A 24,473-nucleotide genomic window follows, 5' to 3' on the forward strand; every position below is an offset into this window, starting at 1 on the left:
TTTTCTCACATGGAGAAAGTCAGCAACTAGACCACGGACCTGTCAGGGTTTCAAATCTCCAGACAGACAGCTGCCAGAGGGGTATCATCAGTGGGCAAGAGGCAGATCTCTTGAGGATAGATCTCACTGTGGAGTGGGAGGGGATTTTACCCTAAGAAAACTAGCTATAAAGGGGGCAATGGGAAATTCTGACTCCCAGGGAAGGGGTAAGAGGAGACTTTCTGTTGCCCTCCCCAGTGACCATGCCATCCTCTCTGGGTGTTATATTTTCTCTTTATTGTGACAGAACACCCAATTCAAGCAACTTCAAAAAGGAGGAATTGATTTTGTCTCTTGACCTCAGTGGGTATAGCCCCCCTGGCAGTAAGGGGGAGTCAGGAGGCTTGTGGCTTGGTTTGTTCAGATCTTGGCAAATCAGGAATCAGAAATGGGACTGACAGCAAGGAATGGCCTCTGACTTTCAAAGCTTGACCTTACTTTGTCCATAGTTGTCTGATATGTCCTAGGTTGGAACACCTCTATAACTACCCAGGACAATGGGAGCAGTTGGGACCAAGTATTCAAATGCATTCACCTTAAGGAGCATTTCACCTTCAAATCATAACACATCCAAAACTTAGTTAGTATCTTTGATGGTGGGAAGTAAGATGTACCTTCCAGCTCATGTGGTTCTCAACTTCTTTGACTGATGGAAAGAATCAGGAAATGATCCAGGTTGAGCCAGAGATTTTGATGAAATAGTTTAATACATTACTTCTTTCCTGTCTGGATGCTAAGCTGGTAGGATATACCAAGGTCTTATGGGGACATTTCAAAGATGACTCAGCCCAAGAGAGTAAGACTAACACAGGGCATAGGAAGCGAGAAGGAAAGGAGAGGGGGCTTAGCCAGGTCATTGCTTGAGAATCTTCAGCCAGCCAACATTCTATGAGTCCTCAGAACTTTTCAGTTAGAAATCTGGTAAATACCCTTTTGTGTAAGCTGGTTTGAATCAGTTTCTATCACTTACAACTAAAAACCAAAACAAAACCCAATTCTGACTCATAACTGAAGAACAGAGAAAGTCATGCCAATTTATAATATGTAGTAATTTTGACTCAGTACACCAAGACTCTTTAATGTGATATCTGTGTTGGTCTAAGCTCCTCATGCTTCCTCAAGTACTTCCCCACAAGCTCAGCATATCTGCTTCGACAAACAGATTTTTACTCGCACAACAGGGGATCGAGTGTTTGAAAATCACCACTATCCCAAAAACCTGAACACTTGAGAAAACACACTTCCTCTTAGTAATGATCACACAAACTTGGCTACCCAAGAGAACTCTTGAAGCATGGCTTTCAAAGTCACATTCTTCCATTTGGTAATCAGGCTAAAAATAACCTGCCTACAACGTCTGGCTGCTGATTGAAACACATTGCCCCAGAAACCCTTGTACCAAGTATCTGCAGCACACTCTAAGCCAGACTGCCAATATTTGGACCTTGCAGAAAGACGCCCATGGAGAATTCAGCTTACACATCCTACTCTTTCTCACCCCTTGACTGCCTCTATATGTGACCCATCCCAGTACTCTATTCCTTAGTATCTCAATACACTTATGTCTTACAGGGGTGACATCATATATCTTATAGAAAAGTTTATCTGGAAGCTGTGCAAAACTAAGTTTGTTTATCCTATCCTGTTACATAAACCCAAGACAGGAGAGGTTCAGAGCTGATCCTCTTGCACTCTTAAAAGGGGCTTTCAGTGTGGACCGTGCTGACACTCATAGACAATCATTTGTCTCACTTTCGTCATCCACAGGGCTTCTACTGAACTGTTCATACTGCGTGCCCGACTGTGCATTAAACATTTTATACCAGCCATTGAGTAGGTAGTCACAGGAGCTCATGGCATCTCATGTTTTGGTGTCTCCAATTCATCCATTAGAAAACTGAAACTCAAAGCTGTTAAGCAAAATCATTAAGATTTTTGCCTGAATAAATAGGGAGTCAGAGCCAGATTCCAATTCATTTCCTCTATTATCTGCAGGCCACTGTTGTTACTGCCTACTGTATTTCTACTCTTTGTGTGTGGGTGGGTGTGCCAGAATGTTTGTGTGCATGTGTACACGTGTGTACACATGCATGAAGAGGCCAGAGGACAACCTCAGATGTTGTTTTTCTTCAGCCACCCACCTCTCTCACAGCCTGGAATTTGTAAAGTTGACTAAACTGATTGGCCAGAAAGCCCCAGGATCCATCTGTTTCCACCTTCCCAGTATTGGGATTACAAGTCCACACTACCAGGCTGAGCTTGATTTACAAGAATCCTGAGGATCAAATGCAGATCCTTATGTTTGCAAGACAAGCCTTTCACCAAATTGAGCCATTTCTCAGCCCTTAGACTCACAGAGAGCTCTGACACTTTCTTCTGGGCCATCAGTGTTCCTTTCTCTAGCTTAGTATTATTAATAAGAAGCTTATAAATAATTGTGTAAGCACAGACCCAGCATGAAGGTGAAACAGTCCCATTTCCCTAATACTCGACCGGTACCAGACATTGTGCTAGGCCTTGGCAATACAGCAGAAGGCCACAGGGAAAGAGTCTGTGGTCCCAGACACAAAAGCAGGGACAAGGAAGCCTTTGGTGTCCCAGGAGAAACTAGAGCATGCCAAGTCAAGTGAAGGGAATTTAGCACAGTCGGATGGACACTGGGGCCTTGGCGGTCTCACCAGAAGGAAAGTTGGGCTTATCTGCAAGCTCTTCAGCTGCCCTGGAGTTTGTTGTCTTCCTGAGTTCTTTTTTAAAGAACACTGGGAATGTTTTGTTTTCCTTTTAGCTTTGTTTTGTTTTTCAAGATTACAATATAATTAAATCATTTCCCCAATTCTGGTTTCTCCATCCAACACTCCGACTCCACACACATACAAATATACAGATTAATTTTCATTAATCGTTGTTAGATACACACACACACACACACACACATATACATATATATATATGTACACACACATACATATATATATATATGTATACACACACACACACACACACACACATACAATGGTATTTGTTGCAGTGCTGACCATTGGAATTGAATAATCAATTGGTATGATTGTCCCTAGGGAACATTATTTCTCCTACTCTCTGCATTCTTTGGGTGCCTGTAGATCTTTGTGCAAGGTTGAGGCCTCCTGAGCTACCCCTCCACTTCCACCTTCATACATGTTAACATGTCTAATAGTTGTCCTTGTTCAGCTCCTGTTGGGCAGTCATGTTAATGAGACTTTATGGGTGTAGCTTCTGACATTCTTAGGAGACACAAACTCACAGCGAACTCCCTGTTTCCCTGGTTCTAGCAATCATTCTAACCTCTCTTTCCCAGTGATCCCTGAGCCTTAGATGCAGGAATTGTTTTGTAGATGTATCCATTGGGATTGGACTTCAGAACTCCACATTTTTATTGGCTGTAGTTTTCTTGTAATGGTTTCTATCTGTTTCAAAAAGAAGCTTCCTTGATGAGGGGTGATGACTATATTCATCTGTGTGTAGAAGGACAAATATTTAGAATGTAGGTAAGGATCAGCTCTGTCTAAGAGATTCCCAAAACATTATCAACTTATTATTGCCCTTGCTTTTGCTCGGTCCCTAAAGGTAGAAGGTAAGTCCCTGTCATAGTTATTTTCCTAGTGCCATGACAAAAACACCATAAAAGAAAGCTTTTAATTTGGGACCTCAAAATTCCAAAGGTTAGAATCTATGACCATGGTAAGCAGCATGGCAACAGGCAGACTGGCACAGTTGCTGAGAGCGTACATGTTTTCCACAAGCAGAAGGCAAAGGGGACTGAGAATGGCATGGACTTTTGAAATCTCAAAATCCATCCCCAGTGACATGCCTCCCCTAACAAGGCCACACGGCCTAAACCTTCTCACACAGTTCCAGCACTGTGACCAAGAATTCAGATCTATGAGCCTATGGAGATCATTTTATTTAAATTTCCACATTCCACCACTTGACCCTCATGTGTATGGCCACATCATAGTACAAAAATATATTTAGTCCAACTTCAAAAGTCCCAGTAGTTTTTTCAGTCTCAACAAAGTTTAAAAGTTCAAAGTCTCTTCTGAGACTCAAGACTCTTAATTGTAACCACCTGTAAAAAGCGAAAAGCAAATTACATACTTCCAACATACAATGACACAAAATATACGTTACCATTCTATAAGTAGGAAAGGGACACAGTGATGAAACACTGGTCCAAAGCAAGAGTGAAATCCAGCAGGAAAAACTCTACATCCTGTAGCTCTATATTGGATATTAAAGGACTTGGGTCTTTCCTTAAAACTTTTCTGACTACAACACACCTCCCTCTCTTATGCTGGTTCCACACCCTGTCTGTAGCAATCTTAAGAACCACCTATGGCATCTCCAGCATTTTTGGATCTCCAACACAATCTGGGCTTTACTTTCAAAATCAAAGCTTCATACAGCAGTCCCTCTGGGCCTGTATGCAGGGACTCCTCTGCCCCAGTCAGTGGCTTTGGCTTTCTTTAACCACGGGGGAGGAATCCGAAAGTCCTTTACTCAGGTGTCCTTCTGATGTTCAACCAAGAACCATGAGGCCAAATCAGTTATGTTCCATTGCCTTTTTGGGTTAGAACCTGGCCCCCACCACCTTGAATTACATTTGCTTTAGTAAGAAGTATCTTTAGGCATTTTCTTTTCAGAAGTTGGAAGTTTATCTGGGTGGAGTCTTGCCCTGAGGCTACCACTCCCTTTATTTCACTGAACACCAAGCCTCTCATCACTCCAGCACAAGTCTTCCTGCTAACATTAAATATCCCAGTGCCCCATTTTCCTCTTAAACTGGACATCTGTGTTTCTTTTTGCCTTCCTTGCTCTTTTTTGTTGCAGATCTTCCTAAGAGTGATTACTAATAACCAAGTGACAGAGTCATTATTAGGATGTCTTGAAATCTCCTCTGCCAGTGAAATTAGTCCAAAACTCTTCAATTTTGCTTCAGGCAGATTCTTTAAAGATTTATTTATTTATTTATTTATTTATTTATTTATTTATTTATTTATTTATATGTAAGTACACTGTAGCTGTCTTCAGACACACCAGAAGAAGGCATCAGATCTCATTACAGATGGTTGTGAGCCACCATGTGGTTGCTGAGAATTGAACTCAGGACCTCTGGAAGAGCAGTCAGTGCTCTTAACCACCGAGCCATCTCTCCAGCCCAGGCAGATTCTTAAGACAAGGAAAAAACAAAGCAGTCAGATTTGTTGCCAAAGTACCACAATGGTCTCTACCCCTCCCCCATTACTAATATTATTTCCTTCTAAAACCTCTTAGGCTGAACCTCCATGGCCCATATTGCTCTGAACACCGTCATCTTCCAAACTCTTACCATGATGACCAATTAACCCTTGATTAGAGAGTTCAACTGCTTTCCTAGCACCAAATCCCAAGGCCTTCCACATTCCTCCCAAATACCGCAGTGTATGGCCTGTCATAGCAATAGCCTACTCACTGGTACAAATTTCTGTCTCCATTACTTTTCTGTAACTGTGACAAAGCACTGTGACCAAGGCAGTTTATAGAAGAAAGAGTTTATCGGGAATGTATATTTTCAGAGGGTGAGCTCATGGCCATTATGGTTGGGGAACCTGATAGTAGCAAGGCAGTCAGGGTACTAGAGCAATAGCTGAAAGCTACATCTTGATCCACAGAGAGAAGGCAGAAAGCTAAAGATAAATGTAAGTGATGCGGGCTCCTGAAATCTCAAAGCATCCCCCCTCTCCATGATGGGCACAGCCCTGTGGGGGTCAGGAAGTGGAATCAGGAAATAGAATGTGGTGGTCAGAATGAGAATGACTCCTCCTATAGGCTCATTTGTTTAGTCTCCAGTTGGTAGAACTGTTTGGGAAGGATTAGGAGGTGTGCCTTTGTTGGAGGAGGTGTGTCATTGGGAGTGGGCTTTTAGGTTTTAAAATGCAGAGTCATTCCCAATTTGCTTTTTCCTCTTCCTCTTGGTTATTTTCTAAATATTTGAGCCTAAACTGTGGTTGCCATTGGCAGAGAGTCAGAAACAAAGATCTGGGACCGTATCTCAGACCTACCAAAGTGTGGTATCAAGATGATGCTTCTGTACGCTGAAATGCCTTTAGAAGGGATCCAGTCCAGCCAGTCTCAGTGTTACAGGCAATGATGAGATGAAAAAAGCAGACTCCCGCAGAGTCTGTCACTCATTAGCTCAAAGTTTACTACAACAGGTTTTCTTAGCTAGGTGAGATCTGGCACCACCCCGAAAATGCAATATCTAGGCTAATGCTTTCCAAATCACACTCAGCCTAGCACTAGGCTTCAGTCCTCCAGGGCCTCCAGGGTATAGGGATTGTGTAAGGCTACCTGACAGAGCTAAGCCTTCAGGCTACAAACACTTCAAACAGAGCTCCTATGCTTTGATCAGTTCTAGAAATTGGGATTACAGTTAGATTTCCTTCAAAAGAAGATTTCTCGGCTTTGCTTTCTCTTCTCAGCCAACCTCTGCTGTTCTGTGTTGTCCATTAGTATTGTTAGCATGGTCTTCAAATCATTCAAGTCATGAGCTTAAGGAATGAACCTGATTCTATTTTCTATACACTTCCCTTGGGGGACAGATGCGACCTTTAAAATGTCAAAACCTTCTGTTCCCAAGAGGACTGCTAAGTTACTTTCCTATCCTTTTTTAACATGTAATATCCAAGAAAGACACTAATTTGGAAAATTCTGGATTTGGCCTATATACCACCCCTGGTTTGCCCTCCACTGAAAGCTCTGTGTTCTTTTCCCTTACAAAACAAAACAGTCCCACCAAGCAGTTGAAATTTGTTGCTTAAGGTCCACACTAGTAGCCCAGTTATATACCTAGGTTAAGAATTGGGGGGTATCTTTAGTGATTAGCATTGCCTTGTTTGTCTACTGTTATAGTCTCTTAGAATGTGCTTCATAAGGGAGCTACGAGAATCATGAAAAGATGCATCCAGTTTTAAAAACAGGTAGTGATGTCTCTCAACTGATATGAACCAGAGTACATAAGAAGGGGAGTTGCTGGGAAGCTGTTTACTGGACACCCATGTACTAGCTCATTTCCAGGAATTAGAATTTCAAAAGTCATGACTTTATAGAGATAAAAAGTTGACATTTTTTAAAAAAATGTACTAGAGACAAATAGATGCTTTTAAAAGTGGAAGTCAAGTGTGACTGCTGTATGTTGACACAGCCTTTCTGAGAAGATGATAGCTCTGTTTTAGGTTCATTCTTGACCGTGAGCCAGAGTTACCTGGGAAGGTTTGTGGGAAGATCAAAAGCAAATGTTGGACTGGAGAGATGGCTCAGGGGGTAAGATGAATACTATGAAAATATAAGGGTTGGTGTTCATATCCCCAGCACCTGTGTAAAAGCTGGGTAGGTGTGGTAGCCCATCTGTAATCCAGCACTTAAGAGGCTGAGACAGGGGAACCCCAGAGTAAGATAGCTAGACCAGCTGAATTGGTGAGCTCTGGGTTGAACTGAGGACCACTGTCTTAATATGCAAGAGGGATAGTGAGCTAGGAAGACACTGAACACCAGGGTCTGATCTTTGCATGCATGTGTGCATTGGTATAAATATATTACATACTTTGTGCCCATGAACATGCATACATAAATACATCCTCTCTCTCTCCAAAAATAAAGAGGAAGAAGGAGGAAAGAAGGAGGGAGAGTTCTGTATTCAAAACCTCAGGTTAGCTAGAGAAAACTGAATCAGAGACATGATGGAAGGAATAAGGCCCTGGCAAGAGTCAATGACCATATTGGGTAGGTGTTTATAAGTCATGAGAAAAGATACAGGAAGAGATAAATTTTCAAATCAACTTTACCCTGGGAAAATGTCTTCACAAAAGACCATGCATTCCCATAATCAGTAGCTCATATTTGAAAACAGTACTTACCAATTTTATATTTCATTTTAGTTTTATAGAGGGAGGCAGAATTGATAGTTTTTCTTGGGGACACATAAGAATTGCCTTAGAAAAGGGTGTGGTTGTATAGAGTCTATCACTTTTCTCTCTCTAATATATATATATAATATAGCTTACAATAAAACACTATAATATAGCTTACAATAAAACACTATAATGTAACTGCTACACCCAGTGAGCAACATTTCTCTACAAGAGGGGGCTACAAGTAACAATGCCTAACCTAACCATACTCACACTCAGGGTTTTCATCCACACTAACCTTCAGATCAAATCTCAAGCATCTCTATTCTACTACTACAGCACCTCAAACACAGTACAACCAAAGCAAGTTAGACTCAGAAGACATTCTCTATGTCAGCAAGTATCAACTGACACCAAATCGGTATAAGCTACCTGTCCAGTCAGTAGCCATTCTACATCTGAATGAACTGGTGATAAATGAAGAAAGTTCTGGAACCAAATGAGAAGGGAAAGAAGAAAGTGGGAGAGGGTGGAAAGTTATGTGCTAGGGAAACAGGGTCATCCCTTAAACTTGCCTGTATATTGGAATCACCTAGGGGTTGTGCAAGAAAGTGCAGAGTCCCAGCAATCCTGATGTGACTTGCTGGGACACAGTCCAGATGTCCACATTAGTCAATGATTTTCCTCATGCTTGTTTTAATCATCCCAGTTGGAAGTGACAATCCAGGGGTTACTGAAAGCAAAGCTATCGTTTGCTGGGCCTCTTGAAGTTTCTTCTTCTGTGTATGTGTGCAGGTGTGCACGTGTGCATTTGTATGTGCATTGTGTCCGTCAAAGGACAAACTTTGGTATTATTTCTCAGGTATTGTCCATGTTTTTAAGAGGCAGTCTTTCACTGGCCTAGAACTTGCCAAGGCTAGTCAAGGATAGTCTGGCTTTTCAGAGAGTTGATGGAATCCACTTGTCTCAGCCTTATCCCCCACAACCCCCAACCCCTGCCAGTAGTAAATTTCTTTATTCAATAGATTCAAATTCTAGAGCTACCAGCCAGAGTTCATCACAAAAGAAGTTCCCAAATACCTGATCTAAAAAGAGCTGATGGCTGATGCTTATTTTAAGCATCAAATTCCCACTGACTGTGGGAAGATTACGGTCTTCAACAAAACGTACAGGGACCACAGGGGACTAGTATGGTTCAAGAACCTTCCCTCCTGCCTCCTGAACCTCTGAATGGGCAGAGATCTTCTTTGCCCTCTCTGGACAAAATTCCAGATTAGATACGAGTCAGTTTTGTTCAACCAACCAACTTCATTCCCCAGACACCACCAAATTCATTCCCACCCTTTCTCTTTATTAGACTGAAAGAATCCCATGATAACAGAACATAGGCTCTTAGTTCCAACAAAGAAAGAAAGATCAAAACATGCGCACTGACCTGAGCACGTGAGGTGGTGAAGTCATGGAGGCAGAGCTACCTTTCTACCTCAGACTTGAGCAAACATGTAATCTCTCTTTGTTGATCAGTCAAATAAGCACGGTGGTAGTCTCTGCCTCCAAGACATCTAATAAAAGTTAAATAAGATGAAAGCTTATTTAGTTCCCTATTAAGTCTGCCTATAGTTGCTTAAGGAAGACCTTTATTAAGAATTTGTTCAGTTATTGTGGTGACAGGAAGGATCATAGGTGTTTGAGGCTTTCCCGGGACATCGTCAGATGACAGTAAAGCCCATCTGAGGGCTTCTCTTCTAGAATGCCTAGCACCTGTGTTGGGATAGCTGGAATGAATGATGGTTGGTTAGTTAGTAAAGAATTTCTACTCTTTGTGGCTAATGGTTTTCCCAAAGCATGGGATGCTCTACTTAAAAGCTAGTCTCACCCTAAGAGAGAGGAAATAGAAATTTACGTCTACTAAGGCCTGGACCTACAAATAGATTCAACATTATTTTCTGCTTATCTTTCTGTTCAAAGCAGTTCCAATGCCCTGTTGACATAGGAGGAAAAGTGTCTTAATTAGGGCTTCTATTGCTGCAATGAAACCATGACCAAAAACTAAGTTGGGGAGGAAAGGGTTTATTTGGATTATACTTCCATCCCACTGCTGATCATTGTGGTGGTTTGAACAGAAATGGTCCCCATTGGCTCATAAGGAGTGGCACTACTGACAGGAATTAGGAGGAGTGGCCTTTTTGGAAGTGGTGTGGCCTTGTAAGAATTATATCACTAGGGGCAGACTTTGGGGTTTCAAATACTCAAGCTAGACCCAATCTCTCTCTCTGTTTCTGCTGCCTGCTGATCCAGATGCCTCTCCAGCACCATGTCTGCTTTCATGCTACCATGCTCCCTGCCATGCTGACCGTGGACTAAACCTCTAAACCATGTAAGTAAGCCCTAGTTAAATTCTTTCCCTTTTAAGAGTTCCTGTAGACGTGGTGTCTTTTCACAGTAATAGAACACTGACTAAGACAATCATCAAAGGACACCAAGGCAGAAACTCAAACAGGGCAGGATCCTAGAGGCAGAAGTTGATACAGAGGCCATGGAGGAGTGCTGCTTACTGGATTGTTCCTCGTAGCTTGCTCAGCCTGCTTTCTTGCTTTCATATAGAATCCAGGACCACCAGGCCAGGGCTGGCACCATCCACAAAGTGCCAGGCCCTTTTCCCAGTCAATCACTAATTTAAAAAAACAAAACAAACAACAACAACAACAGCAACAACAACAACAACCCTACAACATGGTCTTCTGGAAGCATTTTTGTAATTGGTTATTTTATTTATTTACATTTCAATTGTTATCACCCTACCCGGTTTCCCCTCTGCAAACCCCATCCCATCTCTCCTCCCCTTTGCCTCTATGAGTGTGCTCCTCCATCCACATACCCATTCCCTACTCACTCTAGCATCCCCTTATGTGGGGGGTTTCAAGCTTCCATAGGACCAAGGGCCTTCCCTCCCATTAATGTCAGATAAGGCCATCCTCTGCTACATATGTAGCTAGAGCCAAGGGTCCCTCCATGTGTACTCTTTAGTTGGTGGCTTAATCCCTGGGGGCTCGGGGTGGTCCAATTAGTTGATATTTTTGTTTTTCCTATGGGGTTACAATCCCGTTCAGCACCTTCAGTCTTTCCCCTAACTCTTCCATTGGGGTCCCTGTTCTCAGTCCAATGGTTGACTGTGATTATCTGCATCTGTATTGGTCAGGTGCTAGCAGAGGCTCTCAGGAGACAGCTTATTACCAGGCTCCTGTCAGCAAGCCCTTTATTATTATTATTATTATTATTATTATTATTATTATTATTAACTTGAGTATTTCTTATTTACATTTCTAGTGTTATTCCCTTTCCTAGTTTACGGGCCAACATCCCCCTAACCCCTACCCCTTCCCTTTTTATAGGTGTTCCCCTCCCCATCCTCCCCCCCATTGCCGCCCTCCCCCCAACAGTCTAGTTCACTGGGGGTTCAGTCTTAGCAGGACCCAGGGCTTCCCCTTCCACTGGTGCTCTTACTAGGATATTCATTGCTACCTATGAGGTCAGAGTCCAGGGTCAGTCCATGTATAGTCTTTAGGTAGTGGCTTAGTCCCGGGAAGCTCTGGGTGCTTGGCATTGTTGTACTTTTGGGGTCTCAGCAAGCCCTTCTTGAAGTTCCTTCCTCTCAGAAGGAACTTGACACTTTATCTGTGTCAAGTTGACATAAAACTGCCCAGCACAGAGTTAGAAACCTTGCAAATGAAGGGATGGTGCTCCAATTTTGCGAATGTCTAGCTTGCCATCATATGCAAAGCACAGTGTCCAACATACGTTAAATTCTAATATTTCAAATAGCATCTATTGTGGCAATAACCAAATGGCATTCTAATAACCTTATGGTGGTATTCTGATCTTTTCATGAAATTAACGGAAGTTATGATCAGCAAATGAGTGAGTGAAAGAAAAGAGAGAGACCATAGTAATCACTGAAAAGAAGCATCTCCTTCCCCGTGGGAGGCATTGAGTCACCCTGTGTTTATTGAGCTGCATAAGGAAGCTGCTGTCACAATCCTTCCAGAGAAGCTATTGTGATGTTGTATAGAAGAGGGGGCTTTCTGGGACATTCATTTCACTGCCAGTGATGGGTGTGACGAATGCTTTTGTGTGAAGGTGGCACCATCCACAAGGATCAGGATGACTCACGGAGTGAAATCATAGATTCCACGGTGCTGCCAGGCTGAGAGCACTGGGGCTGGCTCAATGGATCTGAAAGAAAGATCAAGGAATTCCAGTCTCGATGGACATGTGGCTAGGAGAAAATGGAGTGCATCAGCTACTAGCATATGTGGGTGACACTGAATTCTTTTCAAGGCAAAGGCATCTCACCATTTAAAAACTGTATTACAGAGGGAAAATTAACAAATGAGCCAATAATACACAAGAGTTAAAAAGAATGCATTATGACTTGGTGATAGCAAAGTTAATAAAGTACTTGCTGCCTGTGTGTGAAGGTTTGAGCCCCAGAATCCATACAAAAATGTAGGGTTCAGTGATGCACACTTGTAGTTCCAGAGTGGGGAAACAGAGACTAGGAGATCCAAGGGCTCGCTGAACAGTCAGCCTCGATGGTTTCTATATACATGTGCATAACATGTGCATTCACACAAACAAGCACTCGCACAAACACACCACACATATAGGAGATGATTCCTCATGACCAAGTTGAGTTTACTGCAGTTATCCAAGGAACAGATGGACATTTGAGAATAAAACTGACTGTAATATATTTTATATTGACCATAATTAACCAATGATGCTTCATATATAAATGCTTCAAAAATAAAAATCCAGCACCATAACTTTACTTGACACACCCTCTACTGACTCTGGGCTGGCCTACTGACTTACTTTAATTAATTGAATATGGTAAAATAGATGTGCCAATTCCAGTAACATCCCAAAAGTTCCAATCAGCAAAATAATCAATGTGCAAGATAGTTTTTGTCTACTTGATACAAACTAGAATAATCCTTGAAAACAGAATCTCAATTGAGAAAATATCTCCATCAAATTGCCTGTAGGCAAGTCTGTGAGGGTATTTTCTTATTAATTATTGATGGGGGGGGTCGCTGGGGGCAGTACCACCCCTGAGAACGTGGTCCTGGGTTGTATAAAAAGCAAACCGAGAGTGTCACAAGGAGCAAACCAATAAGCATCATTCTCCCATGGTCTCTGCTTCAGTTCCTACTTCCAAGTTCCTGCCCTGGTTGAGTTCATACCTTGGATCCCTCAATGGTGGACGGTGATCTGGAAGAGTAAGCCAAATAACCCTTCCCACACCAAGTTGTTTTTAGTCATGCTATTTATCACAGTTATAGGAAGAAAACTAATGAATACTATGATGGTATTCATACAATGAAATGGCCAAAAATAAATAAATAAATAAATAAATAAATAAATAAATAAATAAATAAATGCCATAACCATTAGAAAGGGGGAAAAAGAAGTTCCATTTTTAAAATGATGACTTCATGTTCATAAAGCCTAAAATATTTTTATTTTATTTTGATTTACCTAATTATATAAACTTACTGGGTATAAAATCAATCTATAAACCCAACTGTTCTATGATAAACTAGAAATCAAAAATGTAGATTTAAGAAGATAGTATAAAAACTTTGTAAGGAGAAATCTAACTCAAGAGGTAAAGATGTTCGAAGAGCTTACAAGAATCTGATTAAGAGTTATTAAGATTACTTAAATGCCCATGGATTAGAGGCCACCATAATGTTTAAAATACAACCTCTTCCAATGGAATCCCACCCTCTAAATTTTAGTTAGCTGGTTCCAGTGTACACAGAGACAAGGGGCAAATAAGACACTGAAGTGAGAGGACATGCCTTACCAGACAGCACCACTAAGGTAGAATTAACTGTGGGGCCAACATAGGTCAGTGGGCCAGTGGAGGAAATTCAGTTCAGAAGCTGTATTACTTTGCATGTTATATTACCTTACATACTGTATGTATCACCCTGTATAGTTATGGATGCTTACTGTAGGACTGAGGTAATAAGAGCTGGGTAGAGACAGCACAGATGTCATGAATATGACTATAATGGGGCATTTGTACATAAGCAGAGCACCCAAAATCTGCAATCTAAAGTCTGTTTGCCATGTCTCAAAATCCAAAGCTTTCTGGAAGTTCTCTAGCTCACTGCATATGAAGGGCCATATTCAAGACAGAAGCAAAGCACCAACACACACGATGGCATGTGTGCATTTTGCCCGTGGACTGTCATGAGGCGTGTTAAAGTACCCATGCAACATCACTGGTCACTGCTTCATCTCAGTGGGATCTACAATACTGGCTAAGTTCAGAAGAAAGGTTGATTTTGGCCTGTTGGTTCAGAGAGTCTTAGTCCATGATAGCAGGAAATGCATGGCAGAGCTCATGGCAACAGGAGCATATGGCAGATATTCCCGACACCAAGGCCAGGCTGGGGAGTTCCAGAACTAGGAGCCAGGGTAGGCCCTTTAAAGGCCCATTTCTAGTTACCTGTTTAAACAAGTTAGGCCCTGTGGAAGGATCCACATACTTCTAAAGTTGCCACTTACTAAGGAAGACACATTTAAAACACCGGCCCATGGGAGACACTACAGACTTAAAGGATAACATTTCCTGTTTTTGATTTTTTTTTTAAAGGAAAGAACAAACCTGAGGGTATGAGTGTAAAGATTTTGTTATAGGGATATTAACTATAACCCTGTCTTGTTGTGGGAGGAAAACCCCAAGGCACTAGACCACTGCCTGCTATGTCACCACAGATTGTGAATCAACTATATCACGACACACAGAGCCACAGAGCAGAACCCAGATTCTTGATTGGATAGAACCGAAGAGCATTCCTCTGTCTCTAAAATGAGTCAAGATGCATAAGCAAGTGGGAGATGTTTATAATACAGTATGCACGGATGTTTCCATGTTTTAAAGTAACTAACGAACACTTAGGCAGGGCGGATTATATTTACATGATGGCGTTACTGGTGGCTCTGCGTTTTATTTTGTTTTGATCATTTGTAGATTAATTCAGAGCAATGGGTATGGATTACTTTTGAAGGAAATGGAAAGAAGACAAACTATTTAATTGGAAACAAGAGTGACAAAAGAGCCTAGGGATTTAAAAGTGGGACGAGAAGCAGAGTTTAACAGCGTATTTGGAAAACACCTGGAATCCTACCAATACCCACGAGCCCATTGGAACATGACTGTCCCCTGCCAGTGGCCACCCACCTGGCTATGTTTGTCTCCAGCACTTGCAGCTCTGGCATTGAGAATCAGATCCATCTGTGAACTTGGAGGTATGCAAGGACTGGCAGAGGGGCGAATGTGAGGAGCTCCCCCCAAAACAAAGTGCTCTTCGAATTGTGGATCAGCTTAACCTACTTGGAAAGATCCTAGGCCATGAGAAGCCTTGTTTCAAAAAAAAAAAAAGAAAAGAAAAGAAAAAAAATCAAGGCAAACAGCATCTGAGGAACAATAATCCAGATGATTGTTTTCTCTCCTCCACAAACATGTGCACCTGCACGTGCGCGTGCGCACACGCACAAACACACACACACACACACACACACACACACACACACACACACACACACACACACACATAGAGGGAGGGCACAGACAGACCCAGACAGACAGACTAGCTCGACCCTAGCTGAAAGGAAGTGAAAAATCCTCCAGCCATCGCAGAGAATGTTCTGCTCCTCCCTTCAACCTCCTCAGTCTTGTTTTCTGTCCCTGACAGAGACCAAGGCAGGAAAAATGAAATGTACTTGACATGGATTGGCAAAGAGGTGGCCACTCCTGAAACAAAGCTCTGCAAACACTCTCAGGTATGCCACCGGAAGGTGCTAGACCCCGTGCCTGTGCCTGCTTTCACAAGCAATGGCCCAGCAGAAGGAAGTGCTTGGTCAGCACAAGTATTTTCAACAGATGAAGTGGGGTGACCTGTTACATACCGATTAGCTCCTTGGGTGGAATTACCCTATTGGTACGCTGTGTATACAGGTTTTCCCCATGTGATGGGTCCTCCTGGATTCACCTCTAGGCCAGCATTTGTAAAAGCAAAGCGTGTCACAAAAGTAAGGCAATACAAAATGAAGGCAAAAAGTGGAAAGGGGCGGGTTCCGTAGCTACTAGAGTGTGTGAAATAGGCAGGTGCTTATCATACCTTCTATGTGTGGTATGACTTGCAAAATACCGGCATTTCTGAGACTACCACAGTTAATCCTCACAATAAACAAAGCCTGAAGAGAGGACAGACAGGGTAGCTGAGTGGGGAAGGAGCTGGTGAGTCGGCCCAGGAAATTTCATTGGAGGCTCATAATTAGAAATGGAGATGCTGGGAAGCAGGCGGGCTGAATTTGAACAGAGTTAATTTAAATAGAATATGTGTTGTTCCAGAACCGAGTAATCCATAGAGTGCCTTCCATAGAGTAAAACCTGAATGGCGTTACGTCAGGACACTTACTGGACGCTGTCACCTGAGGAACACATCTTGCAGCAAATCGCTACTGTGAAATCTTCTCGCTGCTTTGGATGTATGTTTTCCCAGGTAAACTTCTTTGAAGATATGATACTAAAGCAAAACAAAAGAAAACAAAACAAAACAACCCCCGCTCCCATCTGATAGTAGGGAAGCCCACGTCCCCTTTGTCCTTACTAGGGGTAAAGCCTGAAAAAGCAGAAACAAAGAGTACAGGGGCTTTATTCAAACTGGCTGAATCCCTGCCCCTGTAAAGTGACCTTACAGAGCTGTGGGGGTCTGGAGTCAGAGCTGTCAGCGTTTGGCCAGGGAATAAAATGTTCCTTCGTTTTCCGTGTATTTTCTTTACTGGGTGAAAGAAAATAAATTGGTTCAAATAAATGCACAGAAATATCTGTAGAAAGCCTTGAATCTGGCACCTCCATGCCTTTGCAAAATAAACGAAGAAAGGGGAATATGTGCACTGTCATGTGCTTCTTAATATGGGCCTGGGAGTCCTTATGGTATTGTGCTGATCCTCTCTGTGCATAATGAAGAATAAATATTCTGTCTAAGGGTCTGCCCTGTGGATTAAATTCTAGTAAGGACTAAGCTGGTTAAAAGCACCGGGTAAAAGACTGCTTTGCCCCTCTCACTTTTGGTCCAGGTATCCTTCTGTAGCACAGCAATGTAAACTTCAGCCTGGAGAACGGAATTCACTGACTCCATGCCAAAAGAAACAGAGCTCTCTGCATTTGTTTCCTGAGTCTACTCAGGCGCACTTGGAAGGTTTCTTTCCTCACAAGAAACACGTGTCAAAGGATATAAAAGTGCCTTTCAGTTTGGGGTTAGAACCCGAAACAGAAAGACAACGGAGAAAAATTTCAGTTCAGCTCCTCCAGATTGGAAATGAGGCGTGAATTTTGCTGTTTCTCCAAGGTTTCAGAACAGTTATGACATAGGGCTTAATTCAATCACCCAGTGAATTACCTTGTCTCTGTGGGATATTAACACTGATGTAAGACGTCACCATGAGAGGAAGGGGAAAGAACTGAAATACAGAAAAGCTTCAAAGATTGGTAAATAACATAATTTTGTCCATACCCCGTTAATTTTTCCTGCCATCCTTGAGAGGTCCTGTGGGCTATAGCAATGCATCATTTAGAGAGCCCCTTCAGGTGCTTCATGGGAAACTAACAAAAATTGATGTTGTTATCTGAGGTTTTCTTGTGTGCTTTGTCTAGCTCTTTACATTCATTATGGTTTCTGCCCTTCTTTAATAAAAATGGCCCAATATTGCCTTCAGATGTTCCAGAAAACTTTTTCTCTGCCTGGGGAAAAAAAAAGGAGTCAATGAGTTCATTGCAAGGACATCCAAACCGTCCATTTAAATGAACAGACTGTGGCAGGCAAGTCAGGGTGTCTAGGCTTTCCATTCCTAAGCTAAGCAGCACTAATAGCTTTCTTAAAAGTACACCCTAACTTTTATCCAAAGCCCAGGAATAAGGACAGGAGGTGGGGAAGGTAGATCCCACTCCTTACTGGAATTTAGCCTCTAGCAGGGAGTTAGAAATCAGTTCTAACATCAAGTCAGAAGTCAGCAATAAGACTTGGGGAGCGTTTGGAGAGAACTAACCACCGCTAACCTAGGCATTTAGTAGTTCCCGTCCATGAAGAAGTGGAGATCACTAAAAGGTGCTCACGACACTATCAAGCCAAGAAGAGACACACACTAGAGATCAACAGAGTTGTCAGAGAAAGGCAATTTCATTCTATTGTTCGTACTGCAGTCTCCAGGCATGTTGCCTTAGTTTCTAGGTCTGCCCTCTTCACATTCAAAACTGTGCTGCTTTTGGAAAAAAACAACATAAAAATGAGAACTACTCTTCATTGAACACTGGGGCCAAATCCTCGAGACCCCTTTGCCACCTTAACTTCTGTCCATACTTGAAGACAATGGGTCAAGGTCACTCACCAGAATTCAGAAGGAGATAGGGGATGTTCACATGCCAGATTGCCAGCACTTCACTGAGGTTTCTCCCATTCAGATCTATAAAATATTTCACCAAGATGGCCAGTCAGGGGTATTTCAATTAAAAACACTGCCCAGGAGTAGTAAAACAATTATGACTTAATTAATAACTGGCCCAGGCCCCTCCAGCTGTTTTCAGTTGGACTCTAAGAGGATATAGGCTGGGAACTTGAATTTTAACAAGCAGAGGATGACCTTGTTGAACACCAAAGGGAGGAGAAGCCCTTGGTCCTGTCAAGGCTGGGCCCCCCAGTGTAGGGGAATGTCAGGAAAGGAGAGGGGATAACATTTGAAATATAAATAAATAAAAAAATAAAAAATATCAAATAAAACAAGAAAAGGAAGACAAAAGGAATTTTAACAAGCAACCCAAGTTCATCCCATGTATACGAGACTTCCTGAACTTCAACTAACTTCCAGGCACTGGTGAGAAAGACTAAGGAGCAGCCAGAAACGGACGACTGCTAATTCAGGCTCAGTGTCTCAGCCACGCTCTCAGGTTGTTTCCCTCACCTTCAGGTGAAACACTACATGGCAAAGTGCTTATGATTTTCAAACAACAGATGGTTTAGCCCACTTGGGCGAACTCTCTAGGCAGGGCTCGGGAGAGCTGCTGGCTCAAGCTTCAGCCAAGCTGTGAAAAGTGAGGCTTTTCCAGAGGAAGTAAGATAAGGCAGAACTTAGAAAAACAAACATCCTGAGACCGGTGTGCCAAGGGCCACTGGCAAAATCTATAGTCCAACGCTAAGTGAGTTAAACAAACACATTACCCGGCCATCCAGGAAACCTGAAGCAGATGCCTGGAAGTAGGATGTGTGTTTTCAACCTGGGGAGAAATATCCTGAGGAGTGATGATATGGAGTGAGGCACAGAGTGCACAGAGTAGCGACAAAGGGAATCTCCAGCAGGCAGTGTACCTGCCCTGGGCAGGCGGTGTTCCAGTCCTGGGGTTCAGAGCCAATTTAGGCCAGGAAGACGAATAGTGTCCTCCTATTAGAACTGTTAGGGTCTGGGCCAAGGCAACCCTAACAAGCTAGACTCAGGCTAACACTTGGAAGCTATGGGATGTTAAAATGGTGTGGTATTGCCTATCCACCCATTACTTCAGGTGAAATAACAGTTCCAATTCAAAGTAGGATGAAGGCAGTGTTCTGTAAACATCTTCCGCAACATCCCAGATCCCCTTCTGATAAGGATTTGTGCTTTGGAGGAAACACAAACTAAAATACCGATGTCTGCAAAAAAAAAAAAAAAAAGATTTAATGAGCTGTATTGGTGCTCTACACAAACTTGACATGGTGTCCAGTAGTGTGCTTAGAAATTCCTTAGCACGGAAGATACAGTGGCCCAGTGCAGTTTGCATAACTGTAGATTCCCATTCATTACTTCTGTTTCCAAAGGATGCTAAAACTGAGCATGGTGGTACATACCTATAATTCAGCAACAGGACATAGGAGGATCATGAATTCCAGGCCAATCTGGCCTATATAGTGAGATCTTGTCTCAGTAGGGAAATAGGGAGGGAGGAGAAATGGATGGATGGATAGATAGATAGATAGATAGATAGATAGATAGATAGATAGATAGATAGCCTTTCCCCTGGGAACTCAGTTTCTGGTAATATTTTAGCATTGCTGGACATGGTTCTACAGTAGTTGGGGCAGGTTTTTCCCATGTGAGCTCATCTCAGAGTCTGATGCATTCTCTGACATGGGTGTCCCCTGGAGCTCTCTGTTTCTCCTATTCATTCCCTTTCACATCATGACATTTAATTAGCTATCATTTTTTTGCTTGCTTTTAATTAAGGAAACACTGTTTGCACTCTTCTTGGAATCACTCGCAGAATGCCATCTAGACTCTTGACATTTACTTAGGCAATAGCATTTTTGCAGAGTTTTTATAGCATGAATATTAGATGATGAGGATAATTCAAAGCCCTCCGCAGAAACAGGCTCATTCTCTCCATCTGCCATTTGTAGAACCGTGAGGTCAGCCTTGAAATCTCAGCAGCGCTTTGGATTTATAGTAGCGACAATGATTTGGAAAATTTCAGAGAATTTTAAGCTAGCCACCCAAACCTTGGCTATGTCTTGTGAAATATTATATATCGTCTCAATAAAAATAACTGTAAGGGAGGGAATGGGGATATAGTTCCATATAGAACACTTGTTTAACCAGGTCCTGGGCTTGATTCCTAGTGCCACCAAAGATAACTGTCCTTAGGAAGTGATTGCCTTTACTACCACGGCTTTTTAAATGCTATGGTTACTAAGGAATACCCAATTATTCTCTTAAGTAAGACTTTTTTCCTGAAGGATATTCTCTATTGCAAGTGGTAGAAGAAAAATAAGGGGAGAGGAGAAGTATAGAGAGGGGAGACAAAAGACAGGAAGGAAGGAAGGAAGGAAGGGAGGGAGGAAGGAAGGAAGGGAGGGAGGAAGGAAGGAAGGAAGGAAGGAAGGAAGGAGAAAAGGGAGGGAGGGAAAAGGTTCTTATTTCTTTTACTCTGTTCAGATCATTTATTCTTTCTAGTCTACAAACCCAGCCTCTTGGCCTCTTGGCCTCTTGGCGTTAACAAAAACGTTGTTTTGCTGTAGGAAAACCCTCCTATTCACCATAGTACCTAGGGAGATGGGTTTGTTAGAGAGCTCTCACAGCAAAACTTACCTGATTCATTCTCCTTTCCAGAGCATCTCTTAAGATCAGCACAAGTCAAGGATACAGGTTTTAGAGCCTGTTATTTGGCTCTAAGTTGTCCTGCCCCATTTTCTCTAATCTGAAAAGCTCTTAAAGCTCTTAACCATGCATATGCAAAGATCTTGGGCTCACATGCACTCAGGTCTCCATAGTGGGGCAAAGATAATGGTGAGAAGGAGGAAATACAACATTGGGCACAGGGAACAGTGACTGGAAGGACTACAGAAAGATCTAAACTTTCTAAAATTACATAGGCATAGTCTCATCCAGAGGTATCACATGCATTTAATGAGTATTAATGTTACATAGTTGGCATATGATCTAATCTTAGCATGACCTCACATTTCTGGTCTCAGAAGCACCTAGTGGGAGGAAGCTTCTCCCCAGCACATGCCCATTCTTGTCACCTGAGTTCTTTCCTCTTGCATCTAGCACCTAGGGTCTAGTTTCCGGTACTCTTCAGACAGGTACCATTTTAAAATAAACATATAAATGCCATACACCTACAATATATTCTAAGCCCTGGAGCCCCCACTGCCTGAGCTCTCTGATGATATCAAGCATATTAATATTAAAGTGTTTGGAGAGTACTATATTGATAAAATAAGATGAATCCTCAGCTCAGAAAATTTAAAATATTGAAAAGTTTATCTTTGACCAGGGAGTTCTTGGGCTCCTTGGGATGGTACTTATATTAAGACTCTGGCTTTAAATTGGGTTGGAATTCCAGCTCTGCTACAGGCAGGGCATGAGCAAATCATTCCACCTACAGTGTTTTAGTTTTCCCCTTTGTGTCAAGATAAATGGGAACTCTTTTACAATTACCTTCAGGGGGCATAAAGTAATATTCTTCTAAGGTCTGGGCTAAAGACTGAAAATGTGATGAATATATATATATATATATATATATATATATGTATATGTATATATGTACATGTATGAACCAGGTGATGGAGTAAACATAGTACCCACTTCCAGAATTGTAAGACAGGGTAACCATGTTTGCGTCTATGTGCACATGGACTGTATGCCTGGTCCTCAGACTCCCAGCCATAGCTCTCATCCACCTCGCCCTGTTCAATGTCTTACAAAACTAGCCTCATAGAATTTTCCAGAAATCTTGCCTTTGTCAGTTTGAATCGAGTCATTGCCAGAGACATGGTAAAAAAAACTCTCAGAGATGGTCGCCTGACAGTCAGAAATGTGTGTGAGCTAAATGGGGTTTCCTGACATGGGGTGGTGGTGGTGGTTTCAGTCTATTATGGCACAGTATTCCAGAAGATAATGCCAATGTAGACAGACTTTAGTGTGACCTATATGCATCCATGAAGATCCTGGCTTCTCCAGATACAGTTGTTGCTGCAGTTGTTAAAGCCAGTCAATATTGGCAGAATAACCTCGCAGAGAGCTGCATTCAATAACCATGCAGAGGGGCAGTCCTATGTAAACTGGAGGACGGTGGCAATGCCTGCAGTGATGCAGAGCTCCAATAGCAAGAACACCTTCTCAGGAAACAGATGCCACACTCCCACAATGTGATAAAAACAGTTCAGATTACTTCAGGAAATAGTACAGCAAAGGAACCCTCATCAGACTCCTGCCGGGGTGTACGCACTGAAGCCCAAGAGCCCCACTGTGGTTCTCAGTGCTGCCCCAGGATTCATAAACAGGTGTGGTACTTGGAATGTCAGACCATTGGTGAAGGAACTCGGAGAAGTGTTAGATATTACAGTTGTGGTTTCTTGCTAGCAAATCAACCTGGTAGGCACTGCTGGTGGAATCCCAGTTGGAGAAGTCTACATGGTGTAAACCTCTACCCAACACTCATGTCTACACCCACCGCATATTCAAGAACAAGAGCGGCCATGGGATATCTTCATTTGATAATTTTGATATATTATAACCTGACATTTGTTATGACCCAACTGCAAAAATCATTTTTTGAGAGTGTTTGATGGTCTTGTTGCCCTAGGATATGGAAAAAAATACTTGAAAATATTTTAAAAAGAAAAGAAAAGAAAGTGGGCCAGACAGATGGCTCAGCGGTTAAAAGCACTGACTGCTCTTCCAGAGGTCCTGAGTTCAATTCCTGGCAACAACATGGTGGCTCACAACCATCTGTAATTGGATACAATGCCCTCTTCTGATGTGTCTGAGGATACTGGCAGTGCTGGTGTACTCACGTATGTAAAATAAACAAAACCTTGGGAGAAAGAAAGAAAAAGAATGGAAGAAAAAAAGAAAACTCCTTTGTTCTTCAGATGGTCCATTCTTACAGACCAAATGGAAAAGCTGTTAGAACATTCTTTGGTCTTCATCTAAGCCAGAAGAGAAATAATGTTGCCAACAGGTCATTATTTAGCAAAGTTGTTATGCAGAATGAAGACTTGGTGGGGTGTAACCACCACTACCTTTAAGTATGCTCAGTCTAACACTGTATGCTATGCCAAGTCAGGCAGGTTATTCTCATTAGAGCAGGGATGGTAATGGATCCGACGTACATGCCTTGCAGACTGTCAGTGACCCTGACACCATCCGAGAGTGCTCTCCGTGGAGTTTAAAGCCAGAGTAAAGAAAACAGAAGTTTCCATTGATGAGACTGAGGTAGCCAGAGCTAAAAGAAGTTGTGGCCTACATTGCAGCTCCTTCGTGTTCTGCTCCTGACCAGGTTATGATTGAGGTTTGCAATCAACTGGGGATGGTCTTGGCCGGTGTGGATCATCAGTACACCCACGAACTTCATTTACGAAGCTTCAGATTTTGTAGTGGCTATCCGTCACGTGTGGCATCCTGAAAGCACCGTTGAAAACATAAGCCATTGGTGTCTTTTTAAAAATGGAAGTAGATATGTATGTTTTCATCTCAGCTCTGCCCCCTCCTAGCTGTGCACACTTGGGTTATCTGATGCTGCCTGGGAAGAATGATGTACAAGTGTGGTTTGAATCCTTAAGGTAAATTAGTTAACGTAAGCATCTAATATACTTACTTAATAGAAGCTATCCAAAATGATTACCACAGTATACAGCATGTAATCAATAAATTACATGATGCTTGTTTTTTTAAGTATAAGCATTAAGAAATAATCTTGTTGTTGTATTCTAGCTGCTTTAAAATATTTCACTGTGATAAACTATACGTATCAAAGCTACCAGGCATCTTTTCTCAGTGCACACTCAGTACCATTATAGTGGAGCCCTCACTACCATTCACGTAACACTCTATCTGAAACCAAAATTCTGTGCACAACAACTCACAAACAATGCTGTGCTCTCCAGCTCACCCTTGGAG

The sequence above is a fragment of the Rattus norvegicus genome, chromosome 4 (genome assembly GCF_036323735.1).
Source record: "Rattus norvegicus strain BN/NHsdMcwi chromosome 4, GRCr8, whole genome shotgun sequence".
Classification (NCBI taxonomy): Eukaryota; Metazoa; Chordata; class Mammalia; order Rodentia; family Muridae; genus Rattus; species Rattus norvegicus.